Source organism: Neltuma alba, unplaced genomic scaffold, assembly GCF_004799145.2.
Source record: "Neltuma alba isolate B1F8T4 unplaced genomic scaffold, ASM479914v2 tig00010840_pilon, whole genome shotgun sequence".
NCBI classification, from domain to species: domain Eukaryota; kingdom Viridiplantae; phylum Streptophyta; class Magnoliopsida; order Fabales; family Fabaceae; genus Neltuma; species Neltuma alba.
This window is the reverse complement of record NW_021635638.1, coordinates 262,442-281,477: the sequence shown is the minus strand read 5'-3', so window position 1 is coordinate 281,477 and position 19,036 is coordinate 262,442.

Here is a 19,036-nt window from a genome sequence, read left to right as displayed (position 1 = left end):
ATACTGAAGGGCCCATGACTCGGGTCACAGCGCTAACATCATTGGCATTGTCAATATAAGTGACGTTGAAGATGAAGTTGGGCGTCATTTGTGGTATTCCACTAAATCTCTGACCCGTCCAAGACCAGCCTCGCCAAAATGGAGCTCCATTTTTAAGCGAGAACACTTGAGGATAACCTGTTGGGTCGATTATGTGAGTCGCGTCCCCCATTGCTGGGTCGTCTGGGGATTTCCACGATGTCATGGACCAATTAAAACCAGTTCTCAGGTCCACCCCAATTTTCATGAACGGAATCGTGTGTCACCAGGGTAGTCAAAACTCTGCCATATTGGCCTCCCTTTATTCCTGATTAAAACCAAGTTTCCAGTGTCCTGAAGCTCGGCAAAGGTGTGATCACTAAAAGATGAGAAAGAAACATTGGAAGACCAAATGGGGGTATTCCTATATAAATCAGTATCATTGTAAACGAGAACGATGTTTCCATGGACATCAATCGGCAAAACTCCAGAAGTGTTATTGAGAGGAGTCTGTCTATTAGCAACCCACACAACAACTGGTTTAGAGGATCTTGCAAACCATATTCCAACGTAGCGCTTTCTTGAATTGTTGCTAGGGGTGAAAAAATCGAGGGCATAGATTCCTCCATCTGAGAGCAAAGCATCGCCGTCTTTGAGGGGCCGGCTTGGAGTTATTCTATGAAGGGAATGACAAGAAGAATGAAGCACCAATAGAAGAAACAATGGAACATTTATCAGAACTAGGGCTTTCGCAGAATAAGGCTCATGGTGGTAACGGAGCAAGGGATAAAGCTGGGGCTAAATTTGTCAAGTCGGTTATACTGTAGCTGAGTTAAAAGGACACAGATGTTTATAAGACCTCTTAACATGTTAGATACGCATCTGGTACTTAATATAAAAGCTATTTAACTAATTTGATTAGATTAAGGAAGTTAGGTAAGTTAATTATAAGAAATATGACATGTTTTTTTTTAAACATCATAATCATCTATCTTAATATCCTCCTTCATTCTTCTACTTAATTATGATTGACGGAGTATCCATAGAGATAATTTAGAAAAAACTGATAAATATGATAAATAGGTATTATATTTAGGAGTATATTGGTTAGGTGAGTCGTCCAAAAGGTATAGGACTGTTTGCATTAAGTTCCTTTTGTTTGTGCAGTGTAGTCCTACTGAACAACGTTAGTTTGCGGGTCCAGATTGTTGAAGAGTCACGAAGGGCATGTAATTTAGACTACTTTGCGTGGGTAGTAAGGCTTTGAGGTCCCCCTCCCCCAAGTAAATGAAAATTATACGACTTTCTTAGCAATGCAGGAATTAGACCTATTTTACGTGTCTTTAGAGAAACCAGGACTAAAAAAAAAAAAAAAAATTCTAACATGATGCTTGACCAATTTGCAGAGAGACTTTTACAATTTAATGCGATGGCTGTCATGGGAAAAATGAGGACTGCGTTTCCTTGCTCAGTGGGAGATGAACACCAATGGCTCATCTCCCAGTGTGTACCATTTCATTAAGCAAAGAGTATAACCTATATATTCCCAAACCACATCACTTCTGTTGTGCTCTTAGGGAAAAAAATTTTCCGTGCTAGCCGTCACAAGAGAAAGAGAATTAACACACTTGGTGCCATTGAAAATTGGAGAAAAGTTGAATTTCAGTGCAGAAAAAATTTCAAATTGAAGAAGGTATCGAATTTCAAACCTTTACGAGAAGAAGGCATCAAAGGATTCTTATCTTGATTTCTTTTTGCATTCTCTAACAATCTTATTGATATATATATTTTCATATATATTAAAATGGAGTCAAATGCAGGTTGTTATTGTTGTTGTTATATATAACTGCAATTTAAAGTGGGTTTAGATGGTTTTGTTTTCTCAACGAGATTAAAGAATAGAAGCAAAGAATACATCCAGAGTAAAATTGTAGCAACGTAGTATTATTTGGGAGGTTTCTAAGTTATCAGTACAATTTGGGCTGAAATAATATTCACCTAGGAGCACAGCAGAAGCGACTTGGTTTTTTTTTTTTTTTTTAACCAAAGAAGCGACTTGGTTTGGAAATATATACGTTATGCTCTTTGCTTAATGAAATGATGCACATTGGGAGATGAGTCATCAGTGCTCATCTCCCGCCGAGCAAGGAAACGGGTCCCGGAAAGTGATGGTATCATTGAGATAGAGACACATCCGAAAATTTCGGTATGGCACTGTGAAGACTTTCTCGTATTGATGTGGCCAAAGCTAAAAGTCGTTGGTCTTCATTCTTCCCCATGAGACTTTTGGCATTGTTGTTGAGGTCTGAATAAAATTCCAGAAAAATATCTTTGCACTGTTTGAGAAAAATATCTAGAGCTAGGCGAACATATATATATATATCCATTATTTTACTATACACACATGTACAAAGAGTAAGAAATAACATCAGTCACCTGGAATTTAATTATAATTTTTGGAACTTAATTGATATAATTTTTTTAAGATACTTATTTATAGTTTCTTTCTTTTTTTTTTTGGGTAATTGTCCAACTAACTAACGTTAAAAATAATTTATATTTAATAGTAGCAATATTGCATCCTTTTTAATATTTAGAGTTAAAATGGTAGACATAAAACTATGAATATGGGAAAGAGTTTAAATGCTCATCTTAAAGCACTCAGAGCTTATCTCTTTAGGACTATCGAAATGAGATCTAAAAAATCCAGATTTAATTTCTTTATTTATTTTTAAATAATTATTTTGATGGGTATAGATTCTAAAATAAAAATGATCTCTTAACTATCATTTTTTTAAAAAATAATTTGTGCTATATAAAAATAATTAATTAAAAAGATTAAATCTAAACTATTTAAATCTCTGGAGGGTTTAAATGAGATGAGTTTTACTGATTCCATGAATGTTCACCTAGACGCCTTAGATATTTTTCTCAAACAGTGCAAAGATCTCTCCTAATAGTTCAATTCAAATACTAACGACTTTTACTTTTGGCAAGATGAAGACCAAAAGAGTTGAACAATTCCATACCTCTATTTTCGCATGCGCGTCTCCGTTACGATCACGTCCATCATTTTTTCCCTTTATGAGAGAGCTGGTAGGTAAGCTTCGAGTTAAGGTGCAAATATGCTTATAAATCTTTACTAAATATGCATCTAGCGTAATAAATAAACCTTGAGTGTAAAAATACATATAAAAATTTCATGATGTTGACTGTTTGATTGACTGAAGATGATGATATAGATGCTAATGTGGTTTAGAGGGTTTGAATAAAAAAGAGTGAAGGTGCAAGTATGTCTATAAGATTTTTTTCAAATGTGCGCTTGATGCCACAAACAAATTTCTTGTGCAACAATACCTATAATCAATCCAAAAGAACTATAAAATACTATAGTCACTTAATTTATCAAATTTGACCTTATGAATCAAACTTTTAACAAAATAAGACAAAGTTACTTCACTAGTAAAAAAAAAAAAATTCCCCATTAATAATTAATATATAATATAAAAAACCAAAAAAACCAATAATCTTCAAAAGATTTCAATATGTATACGAAATTGTTAATATTTGATGGTTATTTTTCCTCTAAACCATCAAATAAAGACGCGTCAAATATTCTATGTATAGCATATATAATGGTTCAAAACAGTCAAATATTCACTATAAATATTTGACGGTTCTTTGTTAATAAACATCAAATATTTTGATGGTTTTTTTTAAATAATTGTCAAATAAAGTCACTTTATTTGACAGTTCTTTGTTAATAACCATCAAATAAGATATTTATTTTAATTTTATATAATTATTTTCGTATATTCTTTTCTATTAATATTGATTATGATATAGTAGTGTAATATAATTGTTAAATAATAATAAGACAATATTATTAAATAAAAAATTACATTCATAGAATTCACAATCCAATGCATTATCCATGAACATCATACAATTTGAAAGAAATTAATCATTTGATTACTCCTTATGCAAAAGAACATTGTCTTATAAATCTTTTGAATACTAAAAGAAATTCTATAAATAAAAAATTCAAAAAAATTGGTTTTTGATCATGTACCATATTCCAAGTTCCACTCTTTGCATGTACATTCATAGCGGCAATATTCACTATGAAAGTAGTGAATGATACCCCTTTTGTTGCCTCAAACTCCCTAAAAGAAGTAAACATCAAGATAAATATTAATTGTACTAAGAAGACTGCGAGGGAAAACAAAGTGATTAGGAGAAAAAAAGATCTCATTTTATTTAGGAAAAATGACAAATAAAGACTCCCGAATTATCAAAATTATGCAGAGGTCACCTAAAAAAGCAAAATCACCACAAAGGACCCAGTCCCATATTGTAAATATAAAATCTTGGTGAAATGTCTGAAATACCTCTCAGCCAAGTTGTAATTTGGTCTACTAAAATTGTCATTGGCTAAAGTAAACTTGTTGTCTCCTATAGTCAACTTGTCATTTGACATACTTTCAACCAAGTTGTGATTTGGTTTACTGAAGTTGTCATTCACTAAAGTGAACTTTTTATTTTCTATAGTCAACTTGTCATCTAGCTTAAGGGCATTTCAGACATTTCACCAAGATTTCATATTTACAATATAGGATTGGGTTCCGCATGGTAATTTTGCTTATTTAGGTGACCTTTGTGTAATATTGGTAATTTGGGGGGTCATCATTTGTGATTTTCCCTTTTATTTACGACGCATTGAGGTATTCAAAGATAGACTACACAATTACATATATAAAGGCTAACTACAAAAACTAAACTGACCAACTAGACAGCTCACAACTATAATTTAAGTATTTAACTAATGAGATAAGCTAACGCTTATCCAATGTTCATTTAAGTAAATATTAACTGTAGAAATCAGGCATTAAAAAAATGCTTATTTACCATCTTGAGTGTCTGAGAATGTGAAGTGATTTCTTCACGAGAACAAGAACTCACTTATCTAATCGTGTGCATCTATCTATATATGTATGTTTCCGCTGATCTTCTATCCTTTAAGCTTGCATTACCAAGATAAATACCGATGAAATATCGTACAGAAGAGTGGCATTGCCGGGATATTGCAGTCACCTATACAATCATCTATTCAAGAGGGGCATATTGCTGTCACCTATACAACCATGCACCTGTTCAAGAGGGGGAGAGATGCTGATGTCTTGGGGATATAATGGCAAGAGCAAAAGGACAAAACGAAAAGGAAGTAAGGGGTAAAGAATAGAGGGCAAACGGAGACACCAATAAAGACAATCAATAAATTTCTGGTTAACAGACAGGAGCCAATCAAGGAAGTTCCATCTAGACAGCCGCGTAGCATTGAGAAGCACCGGTACTATAGCTGATGCTTTCATCCACAAAAGATCCAACACTAATGGCATTTTCCACAAAAGTTCTGATATTTGAACTAAATTTTCCAAATGGATAAAGGAAAAATAAGCCAGCATGGAAAACAAACATCAACCTCGTAATGTGTTTAAAAACTAACGTTATTCAGCTCAATCAACCCATGCATGTAATTGTAAACCCACATTACTAAGGACAGAAATTTACTAAGGGTTGATGTTTGCTTTGTCTTACTATCCAAGGGTCATAGATCAGGAGGTATAGAAATCCTCAATTTACTAAGGGCAGAAATTAAGGGTAATTGAACAGGTACCTAACGCAAAAAGAAGTGACCAAGGGTAAGTAACAAAAATTACCAGATGCATGGAGTGAGTTACAAAAAGAAATAGAAATGTAATGTTACTATATCAAATGCCAACTCACCACATGCATTTCACCTTTCTCCCCAGGACGGGGCGGACAAGGTTTTGGCCGTGAACTATTCTCAGTTGAACCAGGCAAGCAATGAAGTAAAGTATCGACTGTATAACCACCACCAGAAGGTCTCTTAACAGCATTGACCATAACCCCCCAGCCCCAGTCAGTTCCTCTTTCTCTTGACCTGTTATCATCAAGTTACTGAGCACACTACTAGAGAATGATAAGAAAGAGATATAGATCATCCCAGGCGAAAAATTTGTCTTGAAAATGGACTGAAATTTGCAGGATGAGTAAATAGACAAGTATGCTAAATGAGTTCTCTTCGCATGTACACATGTAAGGCATTAATTATTGGAAATCAATGTTGTAGAAATCATGGTTGACAATTCAAATAATCCAATTTACAATGATCAACAGCAGTGACAACACATTTCAGAAGTTGGCGCCAAAAACCACCATTAATGCAGTGGAGAATCAAATTTACAAGTCTTGTAGAGATCATTTTTTTTAAAATATATTTTGGGAAGGTGAGCAGCTAATATTCAGTCTCAAAATAATTTAGTCTTTCGATTTATCAATATTATAATATATCTCATTCAACAATTCATTCTGAATTTACCCAACAAATAGACTTCATAGTGAATAAAAATTACAGATCTGGTATATGAAATCTAGAATCTAAATAAGAAAACATCCAAAGTCGAAATCTCGTAGTAGAAAATGATAAATATAAGAAGAATTAGAAGTAGGTGTAAAAAATTTATCTGCATAATTCCTTTTGTCATAATAGCAAATAGAGAGGAGTGACGGGGAGAGATGAACCTCATCTGGTATATGAAATCCAAAATCTAAATAAGAAAACATCCAAAGTTGAAATCTCGTAATAGAAAATGATAAATATAAGAAGAATTAGAAGTAAGTGTAAAAAATTTATCTGCATAATTCCTTTTGTCATAATAGCCAATAGAGAGGAGTGACGGGGAGAGATGAACCTCATCTTTCCGTAACTGAGGAGACGGCTTGGAGTGAATCATTGGCGAGAATGAAGACCAAAACGCCGATGAGAGGGAGGAGGAGTCTAGCGTAGATGCACGAGAAGACTACTAGGGCTTGGAGAGGTGAAGGAAATAATATAAATAGAGAAAAGAAATTTACCGGGTCAGTTTCAAGCTCTCTCAGTATCTTAACTACTAGAGTCTTAATAAGAATGGCGCAGTAGATGTAGATAGGAGAAGAGAACACCAGAAAACTTAATAGTTGGGACGAAAAGAATGGGTGGAGGTGTCATACCTTACTATTATATCCATTTAGGTTTCATTTAAAACTACTTTAGACCACATTGGATGGTCTTGGGCTCAATTTCACTTTCAAAATGCTAAATTTCAGATTTTTACTGTTTATCGGATAAAGATTCAGTTTTTCTGGCCTAATTTCAAAAATTCATAACTTATTCCAAAAAAATCCAATTGGAGTGGTTCAAAATTTTATTTAAATCTATTTAAGTCCTCTTTCAAGGAAAAATAATCTCATGATCCAATTCCTTATGAAAAAGCATCAGGTTTTTGTGAAATGCAACACTGTCCATTTGCCAAAAACCCTTTTTCCCAGATTCTGACCTTTAACTTTGAAAAATCATTAAAATTCGTATACTTGGCCATTTTTAATGTATTAGCTATCAAATTAAAGCTCAGGATGTTATATATAATCATGCCAAATTTCGTGATTAAACGTGTTTGGGAGCATAGTCAAAAAGTCGTGTAAACAGGGCAATGTCAGTGTGCTTACAATACTATTAGCTTAATATATACATAACCAAAAAGGGTCCACGAATTTTATGGCAAAACACCGTACTTTAGCCTCCAATCTGCAGCTTGCTCATAGTAGTTTTAGGCCCTAAAATGTTGGATTATATTTGGGGGATGAGATTTTAAGAAATCCCAGTAGCAAGATCAATCAACCAAACATTAACATGTATCATTATAAAGCATTTCAACATTAGCTATCATAGGAGAACTGTAAAACCTTTTACCACAAAACATTATAAACTCATTATCAAGTCACTACTATGGTAGAAAAGGAAAGAGGTTACAACGAACTACCATAATAGAAATAGATTGCGTAATTTTAGAGATTAACATTTAAACTTGGTTCCATCTCAAACCCAGTTGCATGCAACTAAAATCAGTCAATAATATACACTGGGCCTCCAAGCCTTCGGCCCGGGTAACAAAAGACATCAACGTCAGCCCATATAATTGGTTTTCCAACAAAGTAGATTAAAGTTTCATAACATTAGTAATGGCCTCCGGCCAACCAAAATAAGGGGTAAGATTCCCTCCAGTTTACAATAGGATCAACAATCAAAATAGTTCAAAAGGACCCTAAATGTGGCAATATACAACTAGCCATATATAAACAAAGGCTAGAGGCCTAAAGCTAACCAAGCTCAAGCCTTTGCGTCTCTTCTCGAAGGCGCACGCCTAGAACCTTAACCTGAAAGTATTGTAAACCACGGGGTGAGACAAATGTCCCAGTAACCAACCTTTCCAATTCAAGGTACTACTAAATAGGTGCTTGTGAGGTGTCAAGTGGGGCATTTCATAAGTAATATTATAAATGATAGCCACAACAAATCATGCAAGTGTAAAGATGCAATCCCATCAACCATATCCCTCACTTTGGGGGATTTTCAAGAGCTGAAGCCGGCCTATCCCTCACTATGGGGGACGTAAGGAGTCTAAAGGCCTATCCCTCACTCTGGAGGACGTAGGGAGCTAAAAGGCCTATCTCTCACTATGGGGAACGTAAAGAGCCAACCATCATGCATTAATGGAGGTCTTACCACGTGGCAGTAACAATCAAAACTCTCACCAATTCCCAATTCATGCATCATGCTTAAACCGTAATCAAGAGTAAATGATCGTTTCACAAATCACTTCTTTCAGTGGCATATTTTTCACAAATTCAAGATTCACTCATCATCAATCAAGACCCCACAAGATGATTTTCCTTTTTAATATACAACATACACTTTGAACACATTTGTTATCCGGAGCACAAAACATAAATCCACTCACAATACCACAAAAGCATGTACAAAGGATTGGAAAGTGGTTACCTCTCGCCTAAGCAAGGAATAACAATCAACAATACGGTCCGTGCACCAACAAGGCTCACAACCGATCTACACAAGCACATAAACACACAACCATCATGTATTAGCTTTCAAACTAATAATGTGGCCAAAACAATACTTGGGGACACAAAATTCCTAGTTCCAACCAAAACTCTACCCAACTCAAAGGGTATAACCATCAAAACAACACTCCAAAGTCATAAAAGTCCATTAAAACATCAAATCCCCTTTTTAAGCATCAATTAGAGTTCAAACCTCAAGGACCCACTATAGGAATTCTACACCCAAACATCCCATTTGAACAATTGAAGTCTTAACAACAATCTAAACTAATTAAACATCCAATTTAACCCCCTTGACATAACCTAATTCACAAAACTCAAAATCAACCTCTACATTATCATCCTCAATCACAAAACTCCCTTTTTCATAAACCCTAACTTCAAAAACTCTAAGTTCTTCAAATCCAAGGAAATTACACCGATTAAAAACTTAGACTAATCCAAAGCAATCAATTAAACTCAAAACAATCTGTCAAAAACCTCAATTCTATCACAACCTAGAAAATTCTAGGGTTCCACCATAAATCCTCAAAAATTCCAAGAAAGAAAGTAGATTAGAGGTTAAAATCATTTACTTGAGGTAATGGATCCTTAGAAATGCTCCCTCCAAGCCAAAATATCGAAACCCTAGCAGAGCCTCTCTCTTTACCTCAGATTTTTCTAATTTTCGCACAACTGAACCCCTCCCGTGACTATATAGATTCAGACTCCTTCGTCGTGGCGAACTAATCCCGAGAGGGATTACTCACCTGAAAACCCGACTTCGCCGTGGTGAACTCCAATCTTTGCCACGACGAAAGCTTCTTGAGAGGAAACTCTCGCTCGCCTAGAAAATCTTCGCTGCGGCATGCCCTCACCTTCGCCACGATGGAACCTTCCCAAAAGGATACTCTCCCCCGGAACTCCCGGTTCGCATTCTTCCAACATACCTCAATTCCAACCCAAACACCAAGATCAATATTTAAATCACTAATCTATCCTCAAAATCAACTAAAAGAGGTTATTAAAACCCGATAAAACTCAGGATGTTACAAGAACTAATCTTTTATAAATAGGTAACCTCAACATGCAAGGCCATGGCAACAAATGCAAGGAGCAACCATATCACAACATCATAGTTCAACCATATAATAGCAAGCATACATGCCATAAATAACAATGCAAAGTTAACATTAATGGCTAATTAGATCCCACTACCTTAATCCAATGCTTTTTGTTTTTCTTGTTGTTCCTTCATACTTCCACAAGTGCCAAACCCTAACATGGCAATCCACAAAAAGGGTAGCAAGAATCATCAACCATTCCTTGTAAAATCAATTGCATAACTCAAGTAACTCCTAAGCCCCTTAAAGCTTTCATCTTTGTTCTTGAATTTTTAGAGTTAGTTTCCATAAATCCTAAAAATTCCCTCTTGACTCATCCCTACATGATTTTTGATGTAGATTCCAAATATCTACTTGGATTTAACAAAATAAATTGCCCCCCTTCAGTTTCAGCTTGACTAAACCCTTAGGGTTTAAAACTCAAAAATTGCAACTTTGCTTCTATGGCTTCCAACACTTGTTCTTTAGGTTTACCCTACACTATTCTTCATTTTGAACACAATGGAAGCCTCAAAACTTTGAAAAACATATCCTAGGGTTTAGATCTTGCTTTGGCCGAAAATAACACTCAAAGAAATAACCATAAAAAATGCTTCAAAACCAACTATAATCACTTGCAAACACTAGGATCTAACTTGTGTTGTTGTGTCTTAGCAAATGTGATGAACAAAACTCCCTTCCCCTTTTATTATTCAGTTCAGCCAACCATTAAAGAGAGAGGGAACAGATTTTTCAATCATAAAAGAGAAGGAAAACAAGACAAGAACACATCTAGAACTAAGAACTCACCTTGAATCCTTGATTGAATGACCAAAGTTGATGCCTTTCTCTTGGTTTTCCTTTAAACTCTCTTTTTCCCTCTCTTCATGCCTTGCACAAAATATGGATCAGATTTAGGGGGAGGAAAAGCTCATTCAATGCACTAAAATATCCTACCAACCATCATTAATGAGGAGCCAAGTGTCAAGTGCCTAATTAGTCTTAAACCTCTCTCTTAATTAACTTAAATCATAATGTAATTAAATTCCAAAGTCAAGATCCTCTCCATTGGTGGCTTGACACTTGGAAAACTTTAATTACCATCCATTAAAGGCTTGACACATGGCTAAGTATGAACCATTTGAATTGCAAGACTCTAATTTTGTTTTATCGGTGCACTTTTACTCTGGGTTTAACTTTTTTTCTATAATTACAGTGCTCTGGCCCCTGTAATTATTTTCTATCAAATCCATAAATTATTCTCCTCATTTTTATCTTTCCAAATTGCCCTATTTGTCTCAAATTTAATTTTCCAATAATTAAATTAAAAAAGGAAAACTAATTTCCTTCTCTTTATTGATTTTTCCACTTTTCAAAAGAATTGGAAAAAATCCTAGATACTTGAGGGTCTTCTTTTAATTCCATAATCTCTTATAATTCCTTGGGATATCATAGAAATTTTTTTGAGATTTTATTCTTCTTAAAAATATTTATTTGGAATTTTCCAAATAAAGACCTTAAACTAGCTTAAATTACCCTTAAATTCCTTGTAATTTCTCTAAGGGCAAATTGGTTATAAAACCAATTTTATAATCCCATATAATTCCCAAAGAATATTTTCTTTATTTTTTCTTAATTTTATGAGACTTGGAATTATTTTTCCATAATTATTCTTGACTAATTTTCCTTAATTAGTCAAACTTTTCATAATTGTCCTGGAAAATTATAATAATTATTTTCTAGCAAAATTCTTCTATTTCTCCTTGTCATTTTTGGCCTTTAAATATTTAGGGATATTCTTATTCCTAGTTGCTATATTACTGGATGTGACAGGAGGCACCTCTTATTTATAGGATCTGGCCCTTATTTGAGGAAGGTGTAATCTTCCTCATTTATTACAGGATAATATTCTGATTTTACAATTGACAATTAATGTCTGATTGATTTCTCTCCAATCAATCAAGTACATAATGCTTGATTGAATATTCCATAATCAATCATTAATTGCTTCTGATTTATGATTAATTTTCTTGATCTGAGGGATTCTCTTCTCTTAGATCAAGTAGTCTGGCCCATCAAGAGCGGACTTGGGCCTAATGTCTAACAAGAGGAATGCAAATGAAGAATGGAGAGGAATAAAGAGAAGACAAAGGCGGAATGGTGACTTGCAACTGAGTGAAAGTAAATCCTGGGAAAGAAACAAAAGAAGCTAAAGTTGAGAAAGAACACTGATGGCAGTGGCAAGGAGACCCATCAAGAAATGACGAGATCTGATGGCAAGAAAGGTTGAGTGAAAAGGAAACGAAGGAAAAGGGAATGGGGGCAAGAGTGATGATAGAGAGGGTTCAAGAAAACGTATCCGGGAAACAAGAGGAGAAAGATCTTGAAAATTGATTAATTAATCAAGTGTTATTAGACAAACTTAGAATAAAAAGATTATTTGACAGTTTTCTTATATAACTGTCAAATGGTTTATTCTTCTAAAATATCTGACGGTTAGTAAAGTAACTATCAAGTAATAGTTTATCTCATCGCCATCCCATAATATTTGACTGTCATTTATTTAACCATCAAGCAAAATTTGTAGTAGTGTCTTTTTTGAAATTATACTATTCTTTAAGTCCAGCTGATTCAAATTATTGCAATGTTTGTACTCCTCCGATCCTAAATATAAGACCCTTATACACTTTAGTATAAGGGTCTTACATTTAGGATCGAAGGAGTATTTGTTCCACACAAAAAAAAAATTTGTGACTTCCTGTGGAAAGAGATTTTGCCAACAAAAAAGCTTTCAATGCTACCCAACATGCCTTCTTCTTCCAAATTGTTTTCTAAATCCTTCAGTTTTTTTATATAGAAGTGTTTTTTTTCTTGGAGCTGCCATTTTCATAAGTAAACTAGTTTGTTTATTGCTATAGTTGGATGTAAAAGACATCTATTGGTCAAAATGAATTACTCTTTAATTACATTAAACATATATCTATCTTCTCTCTTTGGTTTTTTAAATTATACTATTCTACTCATTTTCATAAAGAATTTGTATATGTAAAAATAACAGTCTTTTTTTGGATCATACTGAATTTACACATGGAATAAAATATACAAAAAAGTTTAAGAACCCAACCCTCATCTTTATCCTGCTTACTTCATGTTTAAGAGATACATTATTTTTTTTTTATCTTAATTTCTTTTTTTTATTTTTTATCTAATGTAAACTGTTGAATATCATAATCATTTTTACAAACCTTTTTCCAAAGATGTATGTATTTTATGAAAAATAAAAAATTAGTGCCAAAACAAATTAATGATTCGGAATAAAAAATGACAAAAAAATTCTTATCTTTTTAAATTAGATAGATTGTTTTTTAATAATTCATATCAAAATAAATTAATACTTTTTAGTTTTGGTGCAATAATTTATCTCACTCTTTGGATATAAATTATTGTATAATAATAAGTTAAAATTTTTAACTTCTTAATATTATTAATTTTTTAATATTCTATTCTATTAATAAAAAAGCAAATTTTTCACTAGTAAATTGGTCATGCAATTTCATCAAGGAAAAGGCAAGTGGAAGCTCTCTACAAAACTTATTCCTTCATTTCATCTATTTAAGTCTCTCTTTCTAAGAAGAATAGTGCTACTCAATTACTCCTATCGGCCTCCTCTAATTACTTGCTAATGAAGACTAGAGTGGAGCTGAGAAAGTAGCACTATTCTTCGTAGAATGAGAGAGACTAAGAGAGATGGAATGAAAGAGTGACTATGGAGAGCTTCATCTTGCCTTCTTCTCTTTGAGGGAGAGTGAAACGCAATTGTTTGTAAGGAGAGGGGAGTTACACTTGAAGAAAGAAGGTTGAAATGCTCACTTAGCATCTATGCCACCTTATTTAGTCAAAATTTTGAATCATAGGTATTTTTGGAATGATCATAGGTCTTTCTACACTCAAAGTTTCTTTGTGGTCTTAAGCATACATTTGGAAAAAGTTCATCAGTATATTTGCACCTTTATTGCCTTTTTAACATACCATCTAAGCTACATTAGCATCCATATTATCATCTTCGATCAAATAAATGGTCAACATTACAATGGTTAACTGTAATGGGATTTTTACAAATTTTTGAAATCTTGATGTGTATTTTTACAAGTAGATAAAGAAGAGATGGAAGTTATAGCTAGGAAATAAATAAAAGAAACCCTCTAATTTAGGCATGATAATGAATATGTCATTCAATATAAGGTGGAAAGTGAAAAAACCTCATTCTTGGATGTTATGGAAATTTACATAATTATAATATTTACAACACTCTCTTGGATATCTATAGACAAATGACGTGTCGGATTAAAACCTTACTAGAAAAAACTAAATGGGATAACAACATGGTGTAGGGGAAAGGATAAACAATATATATTAAAACTGTCTTATTACAAACCATACCAGGAAAATCTTGTGGGACAAAATCTTGGTTAAGAAAAAGTGTACAGCATAATCTTTACTCACCTTATGAAAAATATCATTTTTACCCCCTTGATGACAACATCACTTTCATCATTTCATCTTAATGAAATATACTATTTTCTCAAATGCAATCACCATCAATGATTTTTCAAGAAGCAGATCTCCTTTTTTATATGCACAATATATGATGCATCGTCCTTAAAGATTGGAGATTATTCTTATTATTACTACTTTACATTTTTGCACTATAAGTTAATTTTGATATGAGTATTATACCTTTTCAAAATAATTGTGATACGAGAAATTTGTTTTTATCTATACCTCAGCGACCTGACATCATTGTCTTCAATGAAACTTGAAGTTCCAATCAATATTCTTATATATTCCTTGATGACCTAATGTCATTGATTTTGATGGAAGCTCAGGTTCTAATTGATATTTGTAGGTTGCGGTTATTGAGATTGAGATAGACTTGTCTATATAAATTTGATTCTCTATCTCCTTGAAATTAAATGGTTAGAAGCTACATAACTCTTATTTTTATTTTCTTGAGATTAAATGGTCATAAGCCATATAATCTTGATTTTTTGTTATGGCTAGAAGCCACATAATTTTGATTTTCTATCTTATGACCACAAGTCATATATATACACACACATATATTCAATTCTCTATTTTATTAAGTGGCCTAAATCCTTATGTGTTTGATTTTTTATCTTATTAAATAACTAGGACTCATATAGATATGAATTTCTATCTTATGGCTAGAAGCCACATATATTGGATTTTTATTTATCTTATTAAATAGTTAGAAGCCATATAACTTTGACTTTCTATCCCATAGTCAAAAGCCACATGTCTTTGATTTTCTATCTTGAGATTGAATGGCTAGAAGACATATAAATTTGACTTTCTATCTTATGGTGAGAAGGCACATATCTTTGATTTTCTATTTTGAAATTAAATGGCTAGAGGCCATATATCTTTAATTTCTTTTATCTTATTAAAAGGCTAGAAGCCGTATAATTTTGATTTTGAGAAGGATCATTGACGATGTCTCTGTCGTTAAAGCACTTAATTAAACTAGGTCCAATTGCAAACATAATATAGTGGCAACCTAGGTCATTCTTCCAAAAAGCAATTCATGGGTTTTCTTTAGATATAAATTTAGGTGGTGAAAAATACGATGGAATGAACATAACTAAAATGCAAAATACTAAATCTAAATGCAATATGTCAATGCCCTAAATAGGGTGTGTTTGGATGAAACCAAACCGTGGTTTGGAAAAGTGATTCTGGAGAATAGATTCTGGAAAAAATAGATTCTGTGAAGAATAGATTTTGTAAAAAAGTGATTCTGAGAAGTGAGAGTGTTTGGATAGTTGTTATCAGAAGCACTTTTTATATATACAAATTACTAAAAAAAAGACATAAGTTAATATGATAATTACAGAAAAAATAGATTTTATGATATATTTTAATTTGAAGAAATAAAATTGTTAATAATATGTTTTTTACCAACATAATTAATAATACATAAGATAATATAATTAATAAATAATTAATGTCTATATATATTTATAAAATATAAGATTAAATATATTTATAAAAAAATATGTTTATAAAAAAAATAACAAGATACATATCATATAGGCCCTCACACTCTCCCTTTTTTCTCCAAAAGCAAAAAAATTTTGCTTTTTCCAAAACCATGGTTTTGGAGTCAAAACCATGGTTTTGACCCAAAACCATGGTTTTGACCCAAAACCATGGTTTTGGTTTTTGGAGAGGCTGTTTGGGTAGCATTTTCCCCAAACCATGGTTTGGGTCCCCAAACCATGGTTTGGGGTGCTATCCAAACAGAGCCTAAATAAATATAAATACAATTTTTGGGGAGAATTTTTTTACAAGGAAAAATTAAAATGCTAAAAGGAAAATTAAGCAGAAAAAGCACAGAAAATTAACAAAGCAAAAATGTAAGGTTTTCTTCAGGTACAGTAGAGGGAACAATTTAGGATTCACAAAGTCAACTTTCATAACTCAAATTAATTAATTAATTAGACCAAAGAGAAGTGACAAGAAAGTGAAATTAATAAGTTTAATACCTACTTGAAACAAGAAAAACCCTCAAGAGAACTCATAACTGGATAAGGCCAATTAATTAAACCATTAAAACTAAAACAATTTATTCAAATTAATTCTGAAAATTATGTTTAAAATTATCTAATTAAACAATTAGAGAATTTACCAACTTAATTAAACAATCAAGAGGCAAAAGAACCCAAATTTGCAATTCAAACCACATTGATAATTAAATCCATAATGAAAACCTAATTATAAATTCAATTAACAATGCAAAGGTCCACAAACATAAAATCCAGTGAATATCTCATCACAAATATAATCCAATCAATACAATCCGAGAATAAAAATGACAGCCTAGAACTAAATTGTCTCATGGAATATATAACTCAAAACTATTTAAAACTAAATAATCTCTAGATCTTGAATTCCAAAGATAAATGGAACATTACTCTTTTGTGGTCTTCAAGTGCTAGCTAAAGGGTTAAACTTCTTTCTTGCTCCTCCCAAGTTGCCTCCCAAATAAGCTCAAGTTGCCATCAAATCACTTCCTGTAACATCCAGACTTTTAGGCCTAGAAGTTCCAAAAATAGCCTAAATTAAATAGGTTACCAGACCCCTGTGAGCAGAAGTCCCAAAGACAAGAAAGGAAGTTAAAGCAGTTTCAGGGACTAAACTGTAAAGTAAAAGTTTTCAGGGGCTCGAGTATAATTAAGGTTAGAGGCTCCAGTAAAGTCTCGAAGGCCCATAAAGAGAAAAGAGGCTAGATACAGGCCAATGGGTAAGTTAGAAACCTCAAAGAGATGGTTCTATGAGGTTAGGCTTAAGCAGGGATAAAAGCGTAAATTCAAAAAGTTATGACCAGCAAGGGCAAAAATGGAAGAGTGTACAGAAAATTCCAAGAAAATCCCAGAAAATGGGAAATAATATTCTAAGACTCTTCTATGAAGAGAAAAGATGAAAATACCCCCTTAAATGGAATTTATGAGGTTGTGACCGGTAAAAAGTATACCGTTTGAGATAATTATTTGAAATAGCAAGAGACCTCAAAAGTGTATACAAAAATGAGGTTAAATGGTTGAACGGTTGTACTAAACCAAAAGGCCAGTAGAGTGGCTTTAAGAAATTAAAGAGCCGGTTTTGCCGATAAAAGGGTATTTTAGTAAATGAATTTTATGCAAGGCTTAAAGGAAGTGTTATGGGCTAAGAAAATTCATAGATACTCTCTAGAATTAAAGAGAATTTATGGATCTGACAGAAAATAATTACAGAGGCCAGAGCACTGTAATTAGAGAAAAGAAGTTAAACCCGGAGTAAAAGTGCACCAATAAAGTATTAATCAGAGTCTTGCACTTTACTTAGGCCACAAGTCGCCACTTGTCAAGCCTTTAATGGATGGTAATTAAAGCTTTCCAAGTGTCAAGCTACCAATTGATAGGATCTTCACTTTGGAATTTAATTACATTATGATTTAAGTTAATTAAGAGAGAGGATTAAGATTAAGTAGGCTAATGACACTTGGCATAACATTAATGATGGTTGGTGGGATATTTTGTACACATTAATGAGCTTCTTCTCCCCCTAATTGCTGATGGAATTTTGTCCAAGTGAGAGGAAGAGGGAAAAGAGAGGGTTTTGAAGGAGAACCAAGGAAAAGCTATCAACTTTGGTCATCAATCAAGGATTTAAGGTGAGATCTTGGTTCTAGATGTGTTCTTGTCTTGTTTTCCTTTTCTTTTAAGGTTGAAAAATCTGTCTTCTCTCCCTTTTGATGGCTGGTCGAAATGGTTGATGAGTGGGGAAGGGAGTTTGGTTGTTAGATCTTGCTAGAACACCTCAAAGTATGGTGGATCCAAGTGGATCTATGTGAAAATTGGAAGAATTACGTGCTGATTTGATGACTTTTTCAAATTAGTTACTGTTTATATCTGGTTCTGAAATTTGACATGCTTAAAGTACACTCTGTGAGCTTTAAATCCATGGATAGAACACTTCATTTGGATATGTGTACGATTTATGGTGATTTTCAAAGTTAGGGTTTGAAATCTGGAAACAGTGTTAAGCTTTTGGAAGGGTGTCGAGTTCCGTATAATTCTGGTACTGTTCAGCATAGAATTGGTTCCTGAAACTATTTTTCATTTAAATTTAACTTAATAATATTTCAGTGAGACTTGGAAGCACTCAATTTGGATTTTTATAGATTTAATTATGAATTTTCAAAGTTGAGCAAAAATTCTGGAGATTCTGCGTGAACAGTACCCGCAAACCAAAATTTTCAGATTTGATCTTCTTGAATCTAAGGCCATCTAAAGTGGTCCTGATTGACAAGAAATGGATCATAAGGATGGAAAATGATGAGATTTATGTTAGAAAAGCTAGAAAGAAAACCCTAAGACTAAGAGAAAGGGTTG